Raw genomic sequence first — 21,343 nt, 5'->3', positions numbered from 1 at the left:
GACATCATCAAAATACTAGAAAGTCTGGCTCTTTGGAAGCAAAATATAAAGAAATGAGTTTTGCACAGTATTGCATTTTGAAGAAATAGTCAATTATAGACAATTTAACATCTGGATATTTACTGAATCAATCAACAAAAGAAAACACTGCCCCGTGATACGGTCCCAATGGTGAGTAATCCAATTTTGATGTATCCGCAAAGAGACAGAAGGATTCACAGTCTTAATGCCGACCGGTCCTATGCGCCTAAACACCAATGGAGCGTTAGCCTCGCTCCTACCCTTTAAACATGCTCAGCTGACCTCCTGGTGTCACCGGGATTCCCCTCCTGATTTAGGGAGAAAGTCTCACAGAAGTAAAAACATGGAACAAAAACACAACTGATGGGGCAATACATCATATGGGAACAGATTAGAAAGTAACCAACTCCAAATAAAAAATAAATAGTCTGGCAGCCTTATAAAAACCCCCATTATGTGCCTGTGCTACATGTTATCAAGGAAGGCATCGAGAGGAAAACGGAGCCTCTTTGGTAATATCTTTTGGGTGGCTAGAACAGATTGTCGGCATTTACATTATTTCCTATAGGAAAATGCGTTTCGCAATACAAAATTTCACCTTAAGCATTAAAAATGTAAAACATAGTAAAAATTTCACTATACAAAAAGACCTGTAGCAAATCCTGATTTTCAGCACTTCTTAGCAAATATTAATCTTTTGTTTCCATATACAATTCATGTATATCTAATGTCAGATTGGTCTTAATACGAATTCATAATAGATAATCGATGAGCTGAAAGATCACCCGTCACCACAGGGGATCGCTCTCGGTGTTCCTGAGTGAAATGTTAATCAATGCTATGTTCAGGAAAATCCACATGGGTACAAGAACTGAATGCAGCAATAATTACTGCACTTTTTCCTACTTTAGTTAATTCCTACAGGAACTATAGTACATTCATGTAAAACAATAAGCTTTTTGTTTCAAGCCTATTAAATGTCAGCAGTGCAATAACCAGGCATTTCCATTTTGTGTGCAGAGCTACAGGCTCTCACATGTAAACATAATGTGGCTAGTTGACACCAAACATGCTTGAAAAGGATCAGATAGTCGGGTGACATTCCCACGTTCTTATCGCGGAGTCATCAAAACTGCTAATTCATAAACATACAAACCAGTGCAGGGAACAATCAAGTCACAAATAGCCTATGAGCATGCAATGTCCTGTCACACTGGCACAATGATCTTTTTATGGCACTGGGTGTTACCAGCTCTCTTAATGCATGCCCAGATTCACAGCCACAGTGCTTTATGATGCAACAGAATAAGAATCTGTAGCATTGAGTGTAATAAGATAATGTTTTACATTTATTGAATGTACATTTTCAAGTTCGCCACACTTTGTACTTCAAGTTTGAAGTGGTGGAAGTGCATTTTTTGTCAGTAACTGTTTTAAACTTGAATACCTCTGCAAATTTAAACTTGGCAAAAACATAGTATGATTGTTGATTGTATGATGACTTGTACAGATCCAAGACGCCAACAGGTGTGTCTAAAACATTCTTGGAGGGTGAAAAAATGTTTTAGAAATAGGGTTCAGGGGATTGGTTATGTTATGAATCCCGATTCTTTTCTGTGGCAATTCATGTATTGCCACACAAACTTTTACCTGAAGAAATTTTCCCTTTACAGAGATGAACTGACCGATCGGCCAGTAACTGGAAATGGCTGGTTATCAGTTTGATTGGCCGTGACCAGTGATTGGTCGATCAGCCTCAGATATTAAATATTCTGTACCGAGTGCAAAAGCTCCCGAGTGTTGCAACAGAAACGCTATTTTATGGCACTACATTATTAAGAATTGCACACGTAAAAAAAAAAAAAAAAGCTAGCAATCATTACTTTTTATTTCAATTGTGAGAGAATTAGTCTCAAAAACACCAGTAACACAGAGAGCTAATTAAATTGAAATCGAGTGCATTAGAAGCCCTGTGTGCCTGCGTGCTTGCAGCTGCTCAACCAGTGCGCTTCAGGTAAAGTTTGGAGGCTTTGGAGGCATTTGAGCCAGTGAAATGTAATTGTTTCTTTATAAACCTACAGATGGTACACTGGACTACTTACACATTTTCATCCTGTGTGATACGTGTTTGTTTTGAAATAATTAAGACTGAGGACAGAGATACATCCAGCTGCTCATTTAAATACTGTATTAAAATTGGTATTGTTTAAATGGTGCACTTGATAAAACTAATGTTATAAGGAATGGGCTACAACTATTCACCCCAAACTTTTCTTAAAGGTGTAAAATTGTAAGAAATTAGGAATAAATGTAATATTTAATCGGTGTATTTATAAAAAACTGTTTAGAATTGCACTTTTTTATCGAAACGGCACTTGGATCTCGTGATATTATCGTATCAGGAGGTGGGTGATTCCCATATCTAATACATTTACATTGCATGGTCAAAAAATACAAATTAAAAAAAAGAAAATCACACACCATTATTTCCTTGGCATGCATTTAGCATTGGATAGGGTGCATAACTGATGAGAGACTTTTTAAAAAAAATCTCAACATTTATTTTCACCCAAAGAGATGTACTGATAACAGGACATCAATAACTGTATTATTCTCTAGGACTTCCCAAAACTTTCAGCGGGGTTAAGGTCAGGACTTTGTGAAAATGATTCCTCATGCAACCAGAACCACTCTTCAACAATATGCCATCAAGATTTAAAAAAAATCTATAGATTGGATAGCCTGGTGCATTCAGGGGGTCAGCTGACTTCCTATTATTGGCACAAATGTGCTTGAGTCTAGACTAGAGCAACTGAAGCAACCCTAGATCATACTACTGCCCCAGAGGCTTGTAGAGGTTTGTTTCCATTGCACCAAAGTCCAATCTTGATGCTCTCTAGCAACTTAAAGCCTTTATTTCTGTTTAGTCTTACTAACAAATGAGTTCTTACGGCCACACAGGTGTTTAGTCCCAGTCCTGTGAATTCTCGGCACATCGTGTATGCTCTTACTTTTACCATAGCTTTGATTTTTACTGTCTTTTTTTTCCTATGCAACTTCACCAAGTGTTTAACTAATCTCCAATCACGATCATTCATGATTTTTTTTCTTTCCTGACCACATTTCTTTTGGGCAGTTGACAGTTCAGAACTATCCTTTAAGATTGTTAGTCAGTTTTAATAATGGGTCTAATTATATATATTTTTTAAATATATATATATATATATATATATATATATATATATATATATATATATATATTTTTTTTTTTTTTTTTTAACTGACAGTGTACGTTTAAATGCACATCAATACAAAAAGTCCAATATGAATGCATAGTTAATGTCACTTATGACTCATTCGTTTTAAATGATCGAAAGGTGTGGGTATCTGTCGAATGCTTAGCACTATGAAAGGAAACCACTAGTTAGGTTCCTAGAGAGAACCTTTAGTGGCTTTCCCGGAGACAGACAAATCAAAGAACACTTAAAAGGTACAGACAAAAATGTGTGTGATTGTTGGAATCTGGAAACTCTTCCCATGTACCAAATCTAAATGGAGGGTGTTTACATACAGCATAGGGAATAAAACAAGGTGACGGCTTAAAGGAACGGCTGTACCTTTCTCAAAGTCCAGATAATGAATTAAGTTTTAATTTACAAATGTTAAATAAATGTCTCTCTCTTTTTTTTTAAAATGTTTTTTCTTTTGTAATTTTATGTTTTGTTACATTTTTCTGGTAAATAACATATTACACCATGCAGATTAATGCATGTCTATAATCTACCCTGCAGCTGTTACCGCGCGGTTACTTTTTTCGACAATCTGCTTATTCGTTTCCTGGATACAATTTAAAAACCCAAAACCTATTACAGTCATAATTTAATTCAAACACCCACATTTGATTGATGGCGGACATAGTTTTTCCCCCTATTCTGAAGTGGAACCGAACAGCCAAGCTGACTGATGCTAATTATTCTAAAACTCTTGTCGAGATATCAACATGTTTTAAATTATAAGGCAAATAATTATAACCCTAGTTTTGAGATCATAATCATCATTATAAAAAAATAAGCCTAGCACGGCGTGCACTGCAATAAGCTTAGTTATTTTATGGGCCATTCAATCCTACATATACCTGCATATATGAGTCAGAAGCACTTTACACATTCACTACTTACAAAGCTAAACACACACACCTGCACGTATAGACATAAGCTGCCTCTTCAGCATGACCCTGAAAGCACTGCAATTTATCATTAATAAATGCACAGGTAATTACAGTATTGTATCCAGTACATATAGTAAAATAATAATAATAATAATAATAATAATAATAATAACTACTTGTATTATAGTCAGTAATGAAGTTTCCCCACACTGCATGGACAGATAAACCTTGCAGAGAGTAAAAACGTTGTAGCCATACTGCAACAAATCAAACATGGAGTTAAACACGCGTTTAATAAATGTGATACTCAAACTCAAAGTAACACACGCTCGCACGCACACACATCCAGTAAGCGCAAACAGTACCTGTTGCACAAAAGGAAAAAAAAGGGAAAAACATGCCCAAGAAATGGAGGAAAAAAAAAAAAACTGACTGCAGTTTACCGCACTGGCTGCAGTGAACTCTTATCGCCTCTACTCACCTTCACACTATGCAGTATTGAAAGAACATTCTTGATAGGGAGGGGGTGAAGGGATAACGAATTAGAAAATGACACACTGAGTGATGAATGGATTAAATATGACCTGGGAAGAGTGAATATGATGTGATGGAATAATGTCGTGAATGACAAAGCATTGCGGTGATCAGATAATCCTGTATAGCAGAGAGAGAGGAGGAGGAGAGGGAAAAAAAAAAAAAAAAAAAAACACGCACTTTTGATTGAAAGAATAGAAAATCGTGAGGTGGAGAATTAGATGTGGCATGTGATCCTGCAGCTCCCTCCTCATGAAATGCCTGTCACTGCAGTCTAGACTGCCTCTTCAATGAAAGCATCAGCCTCAAGAGCAAGCTGACCAATCCTGTCACACTTCATGCAACCAGCACCTCTGACTGGATAACTCTGCTATGGAAAGAAAGCGTGATGGGGGTGACCGAGCCAATGACGGAGGCGCTAGGTAAAGGGGAGGTGGGGAATGCACATTTACAAAGCAGGAAAGGCATGTTGGTACACCAAGGACATTCGGTGTTTACAGTGGTGACACCTCTACAGTCATATTATACAAGTCTCTCTTAAGACAAACCCAGCACAGAACAATAACTAATAAAAGCATTAGGAAATGCCTGATTTCTCAAGGGCATGAGAGAGACTTGTATATTTTTCTCCTCCGCTTCAAAGAAAAGATAGAAGAGCGAGCACGTGTGAGCGTTATGAAATAACTCGCACAGCATGACTGATTAATCAGATTAACACCACGGGGGCATTATTTGTGTGGAATGAAATATGCAAAATAGCAAAGCCAAAACTGGGCTGTCCCAAAATATGAAATATGAACCAATAAACAATTATGCTGCAAACAATACACGCTCCACTGACATCACACTTCTCTAAAGAGGTCAATTACATCAGATTCATTACAAATTCATTTGCTGTTACGCTAGCGAATTCCTCATCCTCTTTCAATGCTCAGAACAATTGTTCCCTTGACGAGGATGATGATATCATTAGCACGTGACCCCTCCTTCACTGCCCACCTCTTTAAACCAAAACAACTGTTGAGACATGAACTGGGATGACTTTCTCTCACCAGCCCATCACACACAGTGTGTGAAATCGACAGGCTCGGGTCACATCTTATATTCTACCTAGAACAGGCAAACCTGAGGAAACTGGTATCCGCTCAGCAGTACAGCTCAGGACGCCCGCAGCAATGGAATAACTCCACAGTAGCTGTCAAAGCAGCAGTGCTAGTGGCAGACCACCAGACACTGTCACACTGGTTCAGGGTCATATCTTTCACACTGATTTATTGGTTGTGACTCAAAGAGCACAGCTGTGTCAAGTAGCTTTGAGAACTTCTAGAATGCAGTGAAACCTCTATTCATTACGAGTTTTGCGTTAACCAGATCATATATCACAACTTCCAAAGCAACTGTATTACACCGAGATGTCACTTACAGAAGTGTTCTAAATATGGTGTGGGAAGGCTGGCCGGCTCAGCGACTCCCCCCTCACATGGTTTTGTCAGGGATTACAAAAGGCACATCTTGTGATCATCAGCTATTTTGGCTCGGACTTTTCATCCTGAAGGGGTGCCTCTTTCACCACAGAGACAGTAACGTGAGAAGACCAACAAGTAATGGTACTCCTCAAAAGCACTCCTTTTCTTTTCAAAAAGAGAAAAAAAAAAAATCCCTAAAGCTGATCAGTTGAACTTCTTGTCAATATGAAAATATAATAATTGAAGTACGACCAATGCCACTACAAAGGTTGACATATTTCACAGAGTACTAGATCATAAAGTTCATTTTCTCTTCTTTTATAATTTTATTTAAAACATGAAACTTTCAAATATTCTACATTAATTACATGTAAAGGGAAATATTTCAACCCTTTTTTCACCTTATTTTTGCTGATTACAGGTGCACTGTACAATCAATATCTATCTATCTACATAGATACATACACACATATACATATACACAGTCAGGTCAATAAGTATTTGATCAATTTTTTGCATAGGTGCATTTCCACTGCGAGAGACAGAATTAAAAAAGAAAAAAACGGAAATTACATTATATGATATTTTTTAACAGTTTAATTGTGAATAAATGTGTCAAATAAGTATTTGATCACTTGCTCAAAGACCTGTTATTTTGCTTTTAAATTGTCCATATGCTTCTTACGGAGCCACTCCTTGGTTTTCCTGGCTGTGTGACCCATCTTTAATGCTCTGACTGAGGGAAGGGGGTTTTTGCCCAATATGTTACAATACATGGCCCTGTTCATCCTCTCCTTAATACAGTGCAGTTGTCCTGTCCCCTGTGCAGAAAAACAGCCCCAGAGCATGATGCTTCCAGCCCCATGCTTCACTGTAGGTATGGTATTATTGGGATGATACTCATCATTCTTCCTCCAAACACGGCAAATGGAGTCAAGACCAAAAAGTTCTACTTTGGTATCATCTGACCACAGGACTTTCTCCCATAACTCCTCTGGATCATCCAGATGGTCCCTGGCAAACTTCAGATGGGCCTGAACATGGGCTGAGGTAAGCAGGGAAACCTTCCGTGCGATGCAAGATTTTAAACCATGACGTCTTACTGTATTACTGATAGTAGCCTTGGAAACGATGGTCCCAGCTCTCTTCACGGCATTGACCAGCTCCTACCGTGTAGTTCCGGGCTGATTCTTCACCATTCTTAGCATCATTGATACCCCAAGTACCTACTTAGACTTTGGCTGATTGTGGGGTGCACAGGTGTCTTTATGACAGCTAACGACCTCAAACAGGTGCTACTAATTTAGAATCATGTAGCTGAGACTATTTAAAAGCAAACAACCAGGTCTTTGAGGGTCAGAAATCTGGCTGATAAGCAAGTGATCAAATACTTATTTGACACAGAAATTCACAGATAAATTTTGTGAATTTAAAAAAAAAAAAAAAAAAAAGAAAAATCATACAATGTGATTTCTAGAATTTTCTTTTTAGATTCCGTCTCTCACAGTGGAAATGCACCTATGCTGATGCCTATATGCACCTATGCATATATATATATATTTATTTATTTTACACAAATTACCCCCCTTCTCTAAATTTACACACTTTATACTCAAAACTGGGAGGTAACCAAATTGTGAAGATGATGAAATGGGTGAAAGGTTTATTCTTAACTTTTTTTTTTGCTTTGGGCTTGATTAGGAATATAGGTCCAGATGTAAACTTTCTTTATGAGAAACTTAAAACAGATTGAATTCTCTAAAGTAGTCTAAAAAGGCTGGGCTTAATAGACATGTCAAAGAATAAATTGCACCACAAATGTATTTTGGCATCCAGATATGCTCCTTCATCTGTTTGGAACAGATGAAATGTTTGATAATATGCTTTATGCTTTAATATAAATTGCGTCATATATTATTTCACAAAATACACACAAATCCAGCCAAGACACTACATCAAAATAGCCTTCTCAAAACTGCACACAACAAGTGATACACACTGTCTTAAAGAACGTGTCGCTCGAGTAAGAGCACATCACGTGAGCTGAACAGCATGAAACTGCATAAACGCATTTTCCTCGGATCTCCTTTGAAAACATCCTTCGCCTTCAGGGCAAAAACAAAGGACCTTTCTACTCCCTACTGCTCTGTCCTACTTTCACACTCTGAAAGTGCACCTTGTGAAAGGTAGGAGGGGAAAAGAAAACTGAAATGAAAAAGTTACAATGATGGACTATGACTCCCAGGAATTACTCTAGCCTGGGTAGCCAATGTTAAAGCTCAACAACAACTAGGAGTATACTATAGCAGTCTTCAACTGTCTATTCAAGGGCTTTATTTATTTATTTAAATTAAGAGCTTGAACAGACAATTCATACAAGGGTGAGGTTTCCTTCAAAATATAGAGAAAGAACTCATGTCGAAAATAATTAAATAAATAAATAAATACATAAATAACTCAAGATATGTTTAAACAAATCAGTACATAGTTATATTTGTATACTACAGTTATTACAGTAATAAAATTACAGTTTATTACAGTTCCCTAATACCATAATAATAATTTGTAACAAAAATATATATTGCGATTACTGTTATAACCTGCAACAGTTAATAGATAGATATGGTAAGCTCATGCACATCAGCCAGAAAATTATACAAATACTTTTAAACAAAAAGTTTTAAAAGTATTGTTTTGAGTCTTTTGGGCAGAACTTGGAAGAAAATGAGTCAGTTAATTATGTAAGATCTTACAATAAGCCTAGTGTAGGAACACATGCTTTCATACTGTACATTCTCAGAACAAAGTAGTAATTGTCAACTTTTCCAGTAGCTACAGTAGGGTGGCACCAGCCTTTCTTCCTATTATTTTGTACAACACATATCGTTCAGCTGGAAACTTAGCTTTCCTCTTAAAGGTACATATCCTTAAACATATCCTTTCTATATATCCTATAATGACTTTCATTACCTCAGTCTTACACCACACACTTTATATTGCTATAACTCTGTTGCACATCTAAATTCGCAATTGTAACTGCATGTTTATTGTGTATCTATCCTTGGTACTAAATGTTTAAAAGCACTACATACTAAACATATAAATCATGCACCTCACAGTTTAGTACCTTTGTGTAGCACCACCTCTTAACAGCTTCACATTTCGATGTCAAATGTCAAACGACCTCTGTCTTTACAAACTGTAGTCATGTCTTAACTGGAACTTGTGAGGACACTTTGACATGGACACCTGTTAAACATGCCATACGAAACTGAGCCCAGACTGTGTGTCATGTCATTCGGCATGTCAGCATGTCTTTTTTGTCTCTGGCTTCGCTCTAAAAAGGATGAATACAAAAGCAATGCCCAGTATTATTAGAGAATTGCAGCAGTGGTGTTAAATACAATGTTTTTTTTTTTCCTGTTTCACACACACTAATAACAACAATATGTATTTTACAGTATCTAATATTGGTTGGAGAGTTATATATAATGATGCTTGAGTTGTCTAAATATTCAATACAGTACATTTAAGCGGAGATCTTGCTATCCCACTCCTACGACACCTGACCGAACCACGAGATAAGTGCACAAGTATGGAACAAAACACATAATTGAAACTTATTATGAATTCCGGTCAAACAGGCAGAGCTTGAAAAGGGTATGTCACAGGCTAAAATGGAAAGTCACAACAAGCTACAAAACCCACTAAATCATCAATCAAATCTTTTTCGCTTCACGGGGGATAGGATACTTTTTTTGCCAAGCCAAGCCAAGCCAAGCCAAATAAAGAGAAAAAAGAAGTTACAACCCACAAAATTAACTTAATATAAATTCGACAGACAGTTCTGTCTCACTGTCCAAGTTAGAGCTCAGGAATTAATCTGATTTCCACAGCATTCACCAGCGCCTCCGTAACTGTCCGAGAGAGCACTTTACTCACTTATTATAAATCATGTTCTCACATTTCTGCTTATGGGAAGACAAATCTAAACATATAAAGTGTGTATTATGAGTACATAATTGGATAAAAGATGAAAACTTTGAGGCCGACATTTCCATCAGGGCAACAACTTTCCTTCCTGAACCCAGAGCATCTAAATCGTCACTCGTTATCTTACATGAAGTGAGGTAAAGTCTATACAGGGAAGTGAGCTAGTCACTTCCTGAATTTATCATCGACCTTCACTCCAGGGGATATTGCATTTCTCTGCAGTGTTGCACTGTATTCTTAACAAAGTAGTCACACTGACATTAAAACAATGCTCCTAAATGTAAAGAAATTATCGTTGGAGGATTTGGCTAATTTTTTCCAGGCCACTGATAAAAACACTTCACTCCCACGCCGTCTAAACGCACGTCTTTCCAAAGCCACGCCAAACGAGCGCAGTGGAACATCAAATCCAGAGGACTAGTGAAGGTGAAGGGGTTTTGATACACACAAGCAAGTTACCCACCTGACTAAAATGGGCATCGTCATAAAGAAGGTCGAAAGACATACAAATTACAAAGATGAAATAAAATAAAAAATTAAATGTAAGAAATACATCTGTAAAGATTTACATATTTTTTGTTTATTAAATTGCCTAGTGAGCTAGCAGGACGTGACAGAGGCAAAAATTTATTAATTAATGAATAAATCCCTGACATGAGAGAGAAATCTTGAAGGGAACCTGATTTAAAAGGGAATCCATCCTACAGTTGAAACAAAGGCTTCTGCTTTTACACGATGCAACCAGGCAGCACACACACACACACACACACAAACACAAACACAAACACACACACAAACACACCATACAACAGTTATCCATGCCATATGCATGTGTTTGGTAAGATTAAACTTCATTTTACTTTCCATAAAATGACTAGTAGAAATAACACCAGGTAAACATTACAATATAGCCTGTAGGACATAGCATGTGTATTTCTATCACCTACACCCAAAACAAACATTCAAACAGGTTTTAAATTCTGAAAAATAAAACGAGACATTTAAAAAGACTCGTCAGTCAAAGGACATTTCTAAGGAAAGTTCCTGAGGTTCTAGAACAGGTACAGGATAGCTACCTGGTATGGTAATGTGAGCTACTGATGATTAAGCACAACTTCTTGTAGTACTTGCGTTTGCAGAAGTGCACTTTAGAAAAGGTCAACATGAGCATTTTGCATTTTTATGAGATATACGGAGTATGCATGGAATTTTTATTGCAACAGCCACATTGTCGAGGCTGCTTATCCTGGACTTCCATTCCGTCCAAACAGTAATTATTTTGGATAATACAATACAGAAAAATGTCCCATATAAAATAATTACCTTACAAGCAGCAATAGGAAGCTTGGCATCGGTTCTCAAACCCCTCAAATCTCTTCAGCTAAGAACATTTTGTTCATACTTGTCCACATTTTAGCTTGAGCAATTCTTTCCTTGGCCCTTTTTCCATCCTGTGCGTTCATTTCAACATCGTTTCTTCTATGCTTCTAATCCATGGATTGGTCCTCTACTCTGCTAAATCAGCTGCTCATTCATAGCTTTACAGCATTTACACCATGCTTGTTTAATTCATGGGCAGTTTAGCCAAAATGTTCTGATTTCTTTTTTTTTAATCCTTAACAATGATTTGCTGCCGCATAGCTCTATAGCTCCACATGGTCGCCGCTTACTGTTACTGTGCTATCTGGGTGTTATCTTCCCTAGCGGCAACATGACCCATGGGTGCTGGAAATAGTCCTGTCATAGCTTGTCCAGAGGAAAGCCCAGTCAGCTGTCCATGTACATACTCACCTCTTGACTGTAATACATACACTCTACCAGGAACACGCTCACTTGCCTGTTTAAAAGAATAAAAAATACACACTCGCATGCACACGCTGCACCTCTTGATCCCACCTATCACCCTTGCTCTAATCAAGTTCTAAGCAGAAATTTGATATTTTTAGATGGGCACTTGGCTGCCTCACCATGTTTATTGGGCTATACAGAGACATTATAAAGTGTGCTTGAGGATTTTGAGCATTGCTAGTGGTTTATAGGAAAACATTTTTTAACTATGTTTTTGCAGAACACTTTGGGCCACAGCCTCATCACATGGCACTCATATACTAAATAACAGTTTGCTTTTCATTTAGAACTTTCTTATATCGTGAACACACACACACATACTTGTTGATTCAGTATTTTTCAACAGATAAAATGCTCACCTAAGTTCACCTGTTAATAACCATACAAATGTCGTGTTGCCTTTCTGAGCAAACATTATAGCATCACTGTCATCCAGACATCTCTCTCTTCAGCATCCCCAGATGGCCTTAACTACAACAAGCGTACAGAATATAAACATGAAATATTGATGACATGACAGTATAACACACAAGCTGTTACATGCAGACCAACGGATTCGTGTAGAAGGTCTCATCATGCAAGCACTCACGCCATATGAAGATTTCCCTGCTTGCTGTTAAAGATAAGTCAATTCCCACCCAAACTAGCAAGGGGACTATAAAAGCTTGGCATATTATAAAGTGAGATTAGGCCACCACCCTGAAATGATAACATGGAAATAAACGCTGTCTAATAACAGTAAATAGTTTAAGTCAGTATTGTAGATGTTACAATTGCCATTAATAGGGCATTGGTGGCTCATTGGTAGGTTTCTCGCCTGCTATGTAAAAGGCCCGGGTTCAATTCCCAGCCAACACCCAAACCCCAGCCATTGGATGCAGTGCCGGTCTTAAGCCCAGATAAAATGGGAGCGATGCGTCAGGAAGGGCATCCAGCGTAAAGCCTGTGCCAAGCTTGTATGCGGATCGGATGGTCCGCTGAGGCGACCCCTTGCCGAGAGCAGCTGAAAAGTCAACAACAACAACCACCACCTATTTCACCTTTAATGGGTGAGGAATAAATTGCAGCAAAAAATGAGCACAATACCACGAAACCATTTCCCCAAAATCCTTCCACTTCCCTAGTGGTCTGGAAACTTTTTACCCTTCAGATGTGTGGTAGTCTCTGAAAATGAATAAATGTTTTAATAAAACCTTGCACTCTACATGTAACCTGTTCTCCATCAAACATCGATCCATGCTTAGCTTGTGTTTTATAAAGCTTTTCTAACTGAGGGTAGAGTACACCTTGGCTCAGTATATTACCCATAATCCTCCATGTTATCACTATATCCTCCAACAAGTGAACCATGCTGTAATTTTAAAAAAACTATGTGAATGAGTCATTTGGGACTTAAAACACAGGAGAAAGATTGTACTACCGGGCCAAATAGCGTGTATAACAATGCTATTGTAAGTAAACAATAAAAACAAATACACTTAAAATAATTTAAAAAAAAATGTATATGCTTTGTTTTTTAATGAATTATACAGTGGGGCAAAAAAAAGTATTTAGTCAGCCACCAGTTGTGCAAGTTCTCCCACTTAAAAAAATGAGAGAGGCCTGTAATTTTCATCATAGGTATACCACAACTATGAGAGACAAAATAAGCAAAAAAAATCAAATTGTAGGATTTTGAATGAATTAATTGGTAAATTCCACAAGAAAATAAGTATTAGGTCACCTACAAACAAGCAAGATTTCTAGCTCTCACAGACCTGTAACAACTTCTTTAAGAGGCTCCTCTGTCCTCCACTCATTACCTGTATTAATGGCATCTGTTTGAACTTATCAGTATAAAAAGACACCTGTCCACAACCTCAAACGGTCACACTCCAACTCCACTATGGCCAAGACCAAAGAGCTGTCAAAGGACACCAGAAACAAAAATGTAGACCTGCACTAGGCTGGGAAGACTGAATCTGCAATAGGTAAGCAGCTTGGTTTAAAGAAATCAACTGTGGGAGCAGTTTAGAAAATGGAAGACATACAAGACCACTGATAATCTCCCTCGATCTGGGACTCCACACAAGATCTCACCCTGGGGCTCCTCGCAAGATCTCACCCTGGGGTCAAAATAATAAAAAACTGTGAGCAAAAAAATCCCAGAACCACACGGGGGGACCTAGTGAATGTCATATGGTCAGATGAAACCAAAATAGAACTTCATGTTTGGAGTAAAAGAATGCTGAGTTGCATCTAAAGAGCACCATACCTACTGTAAAGCATGGGGGTGGAAACATCATGCTTTGGGGCTGTTTTTCTGCGAACAGACCAGGACTGATCCGTGTAAAGGACAAAATGAATGGGGCCATGTATCGTGAGATTTTGAGTGAAAACCTCCTTCCATCAGCAAGGACATTGAAGATGAAATGCGTCTGGGTCTTTCAGCATGACAGTGATCCCAAACACACAGCCCGGGCAATGAAGGAGGGGTTTCGTAAGAAGCATTTTACAGTCCTGGAGTGGCCTAGCCAGTCTCCAGATCTCAACCCCATAGAAAATCTTTGGAGGGAGTTGAAAGTCTGTGTTGCCCAGCGACAGCTCCAAAACATCATTGCTCTAGAGGAGATCTGCATGGAGGAATGGGCCAAAATACCAGCAACAGTGTGTGAAAACCTTGTGAAGACTTACAGGAAACGTTTGACTTCTGTCATTGCCAAAAAGGGGATATTCCACCATAATTTGCAAATAAATTCATTAAAAATCCTACAATGTGATTTTCTGGATTTTTTTTTATTAATTTTGTCTCTCATAGTTGAGGTATAACTATGATGAAAATTAAAGGCCTCTCACATCTTTTTTAGTGGAACAACTTGCACAATTGGTGGCTGACTAAATACTTTTTTGCCCCATTATATATATATATTATTCAAGACTGAAAGCAATTCTTGCCATCTACTGGTACTGCTACATTTTAACAATAGTGTGACTACTGTAATTTCATCGCTTTGCAGTATTTTAATTTTCTCCCATTTTCTTTTGCATGGCGCCATCAAAAAATAAATAAATAAATAAATAAAAACCTGAAATTTAGATTTAAATTCATATATTAATTTAGCACAGGTAGTTTAAGTATCATACGTTTCCCTTTGTGAAAGAAAAATACTGACAACATTGAGTGATGGATAATTCTAATTAATTTTTTTAGAGCTTTGCCATAGCATACCTTCCCATAGAAGAGGGTAATCTTGGCAACGTTTACAGTAATTTTGTCTTAAATCCATGAAGGTTATCCCTTACTTTGTGTTCTGACATTATAACATGTTTGTTAAAAAGTTCAAAACAAACTTATCGCCAGGAACACGCTTAAGTGAACTTTCTCACTAGTGTATTCTCATTAGAGGTTATGTCTAGTCCTACGAGAATTCTTCGACTGGAAAGTAATTACGCTCCATATTCTCAGGCTTTTAAGGCATTTTCTATGTTTAGAGTCATTGAATCATTTTAACCACAACATTTCCGGTTAGCAAATACATCACTTGTAAAAAATAAATATTTGCTTACATGATGCTTTAATAAAATGCACTTCCTGTGGTGTTATCATACTTAATACAGTATAAACGTGGACTACATTTTCCAAAACACTCATCATACAGCAGCGCATTATCAACCCTAGAGCAAAGAAAAAGGTCAGAAAAATGGGCAGATTGCCCTCTGTGGGAAAGCCACACTGACAGAACAGTGTTGTCAGGGATACACACAAGGCCTCGGTGAGAGCACTGGTATTCAGAACATTGCAGAAAGAGCAGGGGCTGGAGTGACTGGTCTGTGGGAGATGACTCATAATCCATATTGTGGAAAACTTTGTCTCATTCGTTTTTAGAAGTATAGCTCAGTGGTGCTCAATCCTTTATACACAGAAGAGAAAACCTAACGTTTAACTAACATCTTCCTTCTCTAATAGAATCATATATTCTAGTTAAGCTGATCCTCCATGACAGGATAAGGGTGTTTTTATTTTTTTGTATTCACCCTGGTGCTTACATCTGTGCCAAGATATACCAGAGTTGTTATCTGAGCACGGCCTTGCTATATAAACAATACCTGACTATCAAATATAGGCCTTGCTACAGGAAGGTAAGTGCTAGTATACATTTTAGTAAGGGAGGGATGTTTGTGTGTGAAGTTTAAAGAATTGAGTTTAAATAGCATGCAAATATTTATTTGTTCATTTATTTTACACCCTGTTGCTTGTCGGTGAGCGGTCAAGAGAGGAAGATATTTGTCACTCTCACATGGGTCTATACAAATTGCGCAAGTTACAAAATTAGTGACAGCGCTTTGTTGATCACACTGCTTAGGAGGTATATTGTATGTAAGAGATGGTCGTGAAGGCTTATAAAATTTACCATGTCAGAGACTTGATGTGTGGTGAATGGAAAATGTGGTACAGTTGTGATCACTCTGATGGATAGAAAATTCTTTCCCCATGTGATCACTAATCTGTTTAAAACCTGTTTGATACAAACAATTTAACACACTGGGTCTTAGTTATTACCAGAAGTGCTAATTATAAAATATCAAAACATTCATGCAAAGCCTTTTAAAATCTTTTTTAAAGAAATGTATTCCCTGTGGGTGTTGTGAATGTATGAGCTTTTACCAACTATTTAAGACCTAAATTAGCAGAAAGTGCAACACTGCACTCTGATGGAATTGTGCAACACTTATAATGAGCAAGAGAGCACTGGAAAGGAGCATTAACTTTGTACACAACAGAGTCCTTTTGGTAGGTCCTGACCACTGTAGACTGGGAACATACCACAAGAGTTGCAGTTTTGGAGTTGCTCTGACTTGTCGTCTATCCATCACAATTTGCTCCTTGTCAAAGTCACTTAGCTTTCCCATTTTTTTCCCCTGCTACAAACACATTCATTTCAGAGACAAAATGTTCACTTGCCGCCTAATATATCCCACCCACTTCCAATTGCATGTAACAGCTTGAAAATTAGAGGGTTATTTAGTGGAGTCTAGAAATGTGAATCACCGGTGATCTTTTGATACAATATCACAATACCTGGGTGCTGACTTGATTTGTATTATAATTTTGTAAGTATCACAAGAATTTTTTAATTAATGTCCTAGTGGGTTTTTTTTCCAGATTTTATTGCAATTCTAAACAAATTTAGCAAATAAGTTGCTCGATTTTAAACATATATACTGGAATTGTAACATTTATTATTTAAAAAGAAAAAAAAACATTTTGGAGAAATGTGTAAATCAGAACTAGTCTTGGAGTCAGTTAAATCTGAATGTAAACACAGTCGGTCACTAGCCTTAGGTGAATGAGGAATAATTCAATTCAATCCCTTTTAACAATTGTCATTGTCGCAATGCAGCTTTACACAATAAAAATGAAAATATAAAAGAAAAAAATAAAATTCTATTTACTATATAAACTGACATATCTGACGTGGATTTAATTGAAAGTGTACATGTTTGACACGGCTCTTTAAACGATTTATAGCTCAGTTCATCCAGAATTTTCGGAAGTCCTACAGGCAGGTTGAGGTGAGAGCACGACCGCCAAGATGAAGCAACAAAAATCACGTGACATTTTGCCGTCGCTGTACACGCTCTCTAAGCTATGTGAAGCGTGGACCCTGCGTGCTTCAACTGGCAAGTCTTACGGTTACCAAGGCTGCCAAAATAATGGAACTAAATAGAAAGGAAACTGGTTTCGAGGCAATTTGTCCTTCCGGGAAAAATAATAATAAACTGTTGTTTGTAGTGTGGGGCTGATCTAAGCTAGCGTTAACAATGAACGACAGTCGTGCGTGAGACCCTATTAACTATAAACTGGAAAGAAGCCATGTTTTATTTGAACCGCTTTAAGGACCCGGTAACGCGTACAGCTCGTGGCTGTTCGGTGTCTCGGCCAGTGATATCATTCTCCGACTACAAACATCAACAGCGTGTCCATGCGCTCCCCCAGTGCGGGCTAAAGACTCAGTCAGGACTCACTTCCCAAAGATTCCGCATGAAATCTCTCGCCTGCTCACTGAAACCCGGTTCAGTCACGTGTAATCTTAATGATCTCAATGCTGTCAAATGTAATGCAGTTTTAGCAGAAATAAATAATTATTTAAAAAAAATAAAATAATCACACGCTGTCTGTTCGAACATGTTCGTCCTCAGGCTGTTCTTCTGTTTCTCAGCCTATCCCAAAGACAAAACTCTCCCTCACACACACCACCTTTTCTAAGACTCTAATGAAAGAACCATCGTGCCATATTATACCAAGTCTTCATGACTTAAACATTTCGTGAATTTTAATCCAGTCTCGTCCAATCCAACATCGACGACCTAACAACATCCATTCCAAATCGCCGTTTACTTAACTCACCTAGCAATGAGAATGAAGTCCAAGAATAATTACTCGCCAGCTATAATGGAGGAAAACGAATCTGGCCGAGATAAGGTCAGATTTTGGTCTGTAGCAGCTGCCCGCTGAGATTCCAGCACGCTCTTCTTCCACACTGTGCTCAGTCAAGCGACCATGTTGTCCTGACTGCGGGTCTGCATCCGGGCGCTTATGGAGCGGGAGGAGAGAGGAGGTGGAGGAGGAGAGAGAGGAGGAGGAGAGAGAGGGCTGAGCTCCAGGGGGAAAACACACTGGGAACGGAAGGCGCAGCCGCCGTAACCGACTTATTATGGAAGAATGTGTCTGAAACACCCTGAGCTTTCATTAATATTCTGGCTTTGTCCTATTGTCCCTGTCCGTCCATCCATTCAAAACGCACTTGTTTGCGCTTCTTGTTATTCCTAACCTATACCATGTGCAAAGCTTTTTTATGGGATTACCATTGTTTCTAATTCACATCATCGTCTATCCTTAACACGTGCTTCAGCACAGATCATCATCATAATTATCACAGCGATAAAATATTACCCCATCAGCACGGAGACGTTTGGGAGTGTGTGTTATTGCTCTAACGTGAGGTTTACGTGCAGAGCTCGTGCACACGTGTTATCAGTGTAAACAGCAGCTTCCGCTTTAGGGTGACTTACATCAGCGGCGGATAAAGTTGGTTTAATTTTCGCATATTCGGATTTTCGGTGTTAATATTTGCGAAAATAAGAAACTACACCCATAATTGTTTCCCTCCTACACAGTCTTTTAGCTACAACCGCCTTTTAAAAGCGAATATCCGGTGACACTATACGTTTTTCAAAGCATTAAATTCGATTCCTGTGTATGGCGCAGGAAATGATTTAGGGATTATCTCAAAAGGCAGCGCTCAGACATAAACGTGTAACGTACAGTCAAAAACAGATGGTGTATATGTTATATACAGTACAGTGTATATCAGTACATTTACCTCCCTTTTGGCGTTTGAAGGATAAATAAGCACGCATATTTTATCGCACCAAGTACTCTTAAACTAAAAAGAGAGGAGCCTCATATCTTAACTTAAACTTTTTTTTTGTTTGTTTTGCTGACATTCATTTAATTCTGGATTTGTAATATTTTAACATTCAGAAGCTCCTAAAGCGTGACACCGCTTGAACCAGTATGTATTACGCCCCCTACTGTCCTTACTACACCGTTACCATTTTCAGTAACACTGATAACAATGTGCACAAGCTCTGCGTGTACTGTAACCCACACGGAAAAAACCTATATAAACATATATGTTTTAATATAGGTTTGATATAGGTTTTTAATATATGTGACATATATAAAATTGGCCGTTTTCCTATATTATATGTACATATATGTGTACATATATACATGCATATATGTACCTTTATATACATGCATACATGTACCCATGTGCATATATGCACCTATATTTTTACCTAGATATTAGTAAAATTATTCAAATTCATAGCCGCTAGACGACATAAATAAAAGCCCAAAATGTAGAAATTTTATTATTTTATTTTTTTAAGAACAATCAAATAGTAAAAGAACAAAAATATAGTACAATAAGACAAAAAACTCAACAGGAAGAAAAAATATATATATTTTGAGGACCTTCTCAGCTTTGTGAGCTTTGAATTGATAGATGTGCCTATCTGCTCTCGGGTGGCTGCCGGCCACTTCTTCAATGTAGCATCTAGAGAAGACAAAAATAATAAGACACTATAATAATAATAAATGATTATTTATCAAAACTTCAGACGACAACAATTAGTGCCACGAGGTTATTTGCTTCACTATATGTTCTACAAAATAGAGGACTACACACCTTATAGCGCAATACCCCAGAAATGTGGCTTTAAAGGAAAGGTTGGATTAAGAAGTGAGCAAGCGATGAATTAGTATATAGGTCCCAAGCAGATACAGTAACAATAATGGGTGCCCTACCTTATTCAGTCTCCAATGCCTAATAAAAGCGACCAGCTGCTCCCCATCCCCTCTGGATGGCTTTTCACCTTAAAGTAATATTTCAAAATTATTATTAAAGAGGAGAAAGGTGGAGAATGCAAGAGTTTTTTTATATACACATCACGTTTTTCTTGAGGTTCAAGAAAATACAAAAATGGCAAGTAAAAAAGCGATGGCCCGCACACAAACATAATTTATTCCACAGAACATGACTGACTTGTTTTTTTTTGTTTTGTTTTTTTAAGGACAGAAGAGATTAGGAACATGTTTTGTACCATTCAGGTTGCAGCAAAGTCTTAAAGTCGAAGGTGCCCAGCAGCAGATTCCGCACCATGGCAGTAGCAGAGGTGGCAAGGCGGGCTGCTCTCCACGCTTCTGCCTGGCAAAACACCCCAGAGCCCTTTCAGTCTGAAAAATAATTTCACATCACAATATTAATTTATTGGCAACTTTTAAAACTTTTTCATGTTTCATACTGATTAGCTTCCCAATATTTAATAGGTTTTTATGTATAAATGCAGATTAATGATAAAGATATGAAACAGTGTTATAAGCTAACCAAAACGGAGCCAAATACATATTAGCAACCATAATCTAAAGCTATCCAAAACAAGGGGAAATACATTAGAACATTTATAAACATCTGTAAACTCCATAAGGGAAATATCATGTTTGTGCTACATACAGTAAGGCAGCATGTTAGCATGATTTACCTAAACTATGTAAATGGCATTGAAAGACAATGTGTCACACAAGCTGACAAGAGCTAGCTGAAGTGAGGAAAATATTTATTAATATTAGTTTAATATTATCAGAATAAGAGTTATATAAGACTTAATAACTTACCCAGTGTGTCCTCCGTTGGATATTCTCTCTTCAAAATGCTCCCGTTCGTCGTCAGGGTCACACAGTCTTCTTCAGAGGTAAATGTAAACT

The 21,343-nt window shown here is 37.8% G+C and overlaps 1 protein-coding gene and 1 long non-coding RNA gene across 4 annotated transcripts in view; both read right to left on the bottom strand.

The window, feature by feature from the left end:
- slc20a2 (solute carrier family 20 member 2) overlaps window positions 1–18,588 on the bottom strand; it is a 34,601-nt gene extending 16,013 nt beyond the window's left edge. For 2 of the 3 annotated variants that reach the window (XM_053503867.1, XM_053503869.1), the window contains exon 1: window positions 18,419–18,588. The gene's annotated coding sequence lies outside the window, so the exon portion shown is untranslated. Of the gene's footprint in view, window positions 1–11,505; window positions 11,799–18,418 lie in introns of those variants that run through there. The other variant, XM_053503868.1, reaches the window with a different exon arrangement.
- A 1,467-nt stretch (window positions 18,589–20,055) lies between these two features.
- On the bottom strand, window positions 20,056–20,807 carry LOC128529965 (uncharacterized). The gene is made up of 3 exons (XR_008361099.1): window positions 20,683–20,807; window positions 20,387–20,454; window positions 20,056–20,135 (listed from the first exon to the last, which is right to left on the bottom strand). It is a non-coding gene; the product is annotated as an uncharacterized LOC128529965 (long non-coding RNA).
- Between the last annotated feature and the right edge of the window lie 536 nt (window positions 20,808–21,343).

Source organism: Clarias gariepinus, chromosome 9, assembly GCF_024256425.1.
Source record: "Clarias gariepinus isolate MV-2021 ecotype Netherlands chromosome 9, CGAR_prim_01v2, whole genome shotgun sequence".
NCBI classification, from domain to species: domain Eukaryota; kingdom Metazoa; phylum Chordata; class Actinopteri; order Siluriformes; family Clariidae; genus Clarias; species Clarias gariepinus.
Note: the sequence above shows the minus strand (reverse complement) of the source record. Positions and strands in the feature narration are given on the sequence as shown.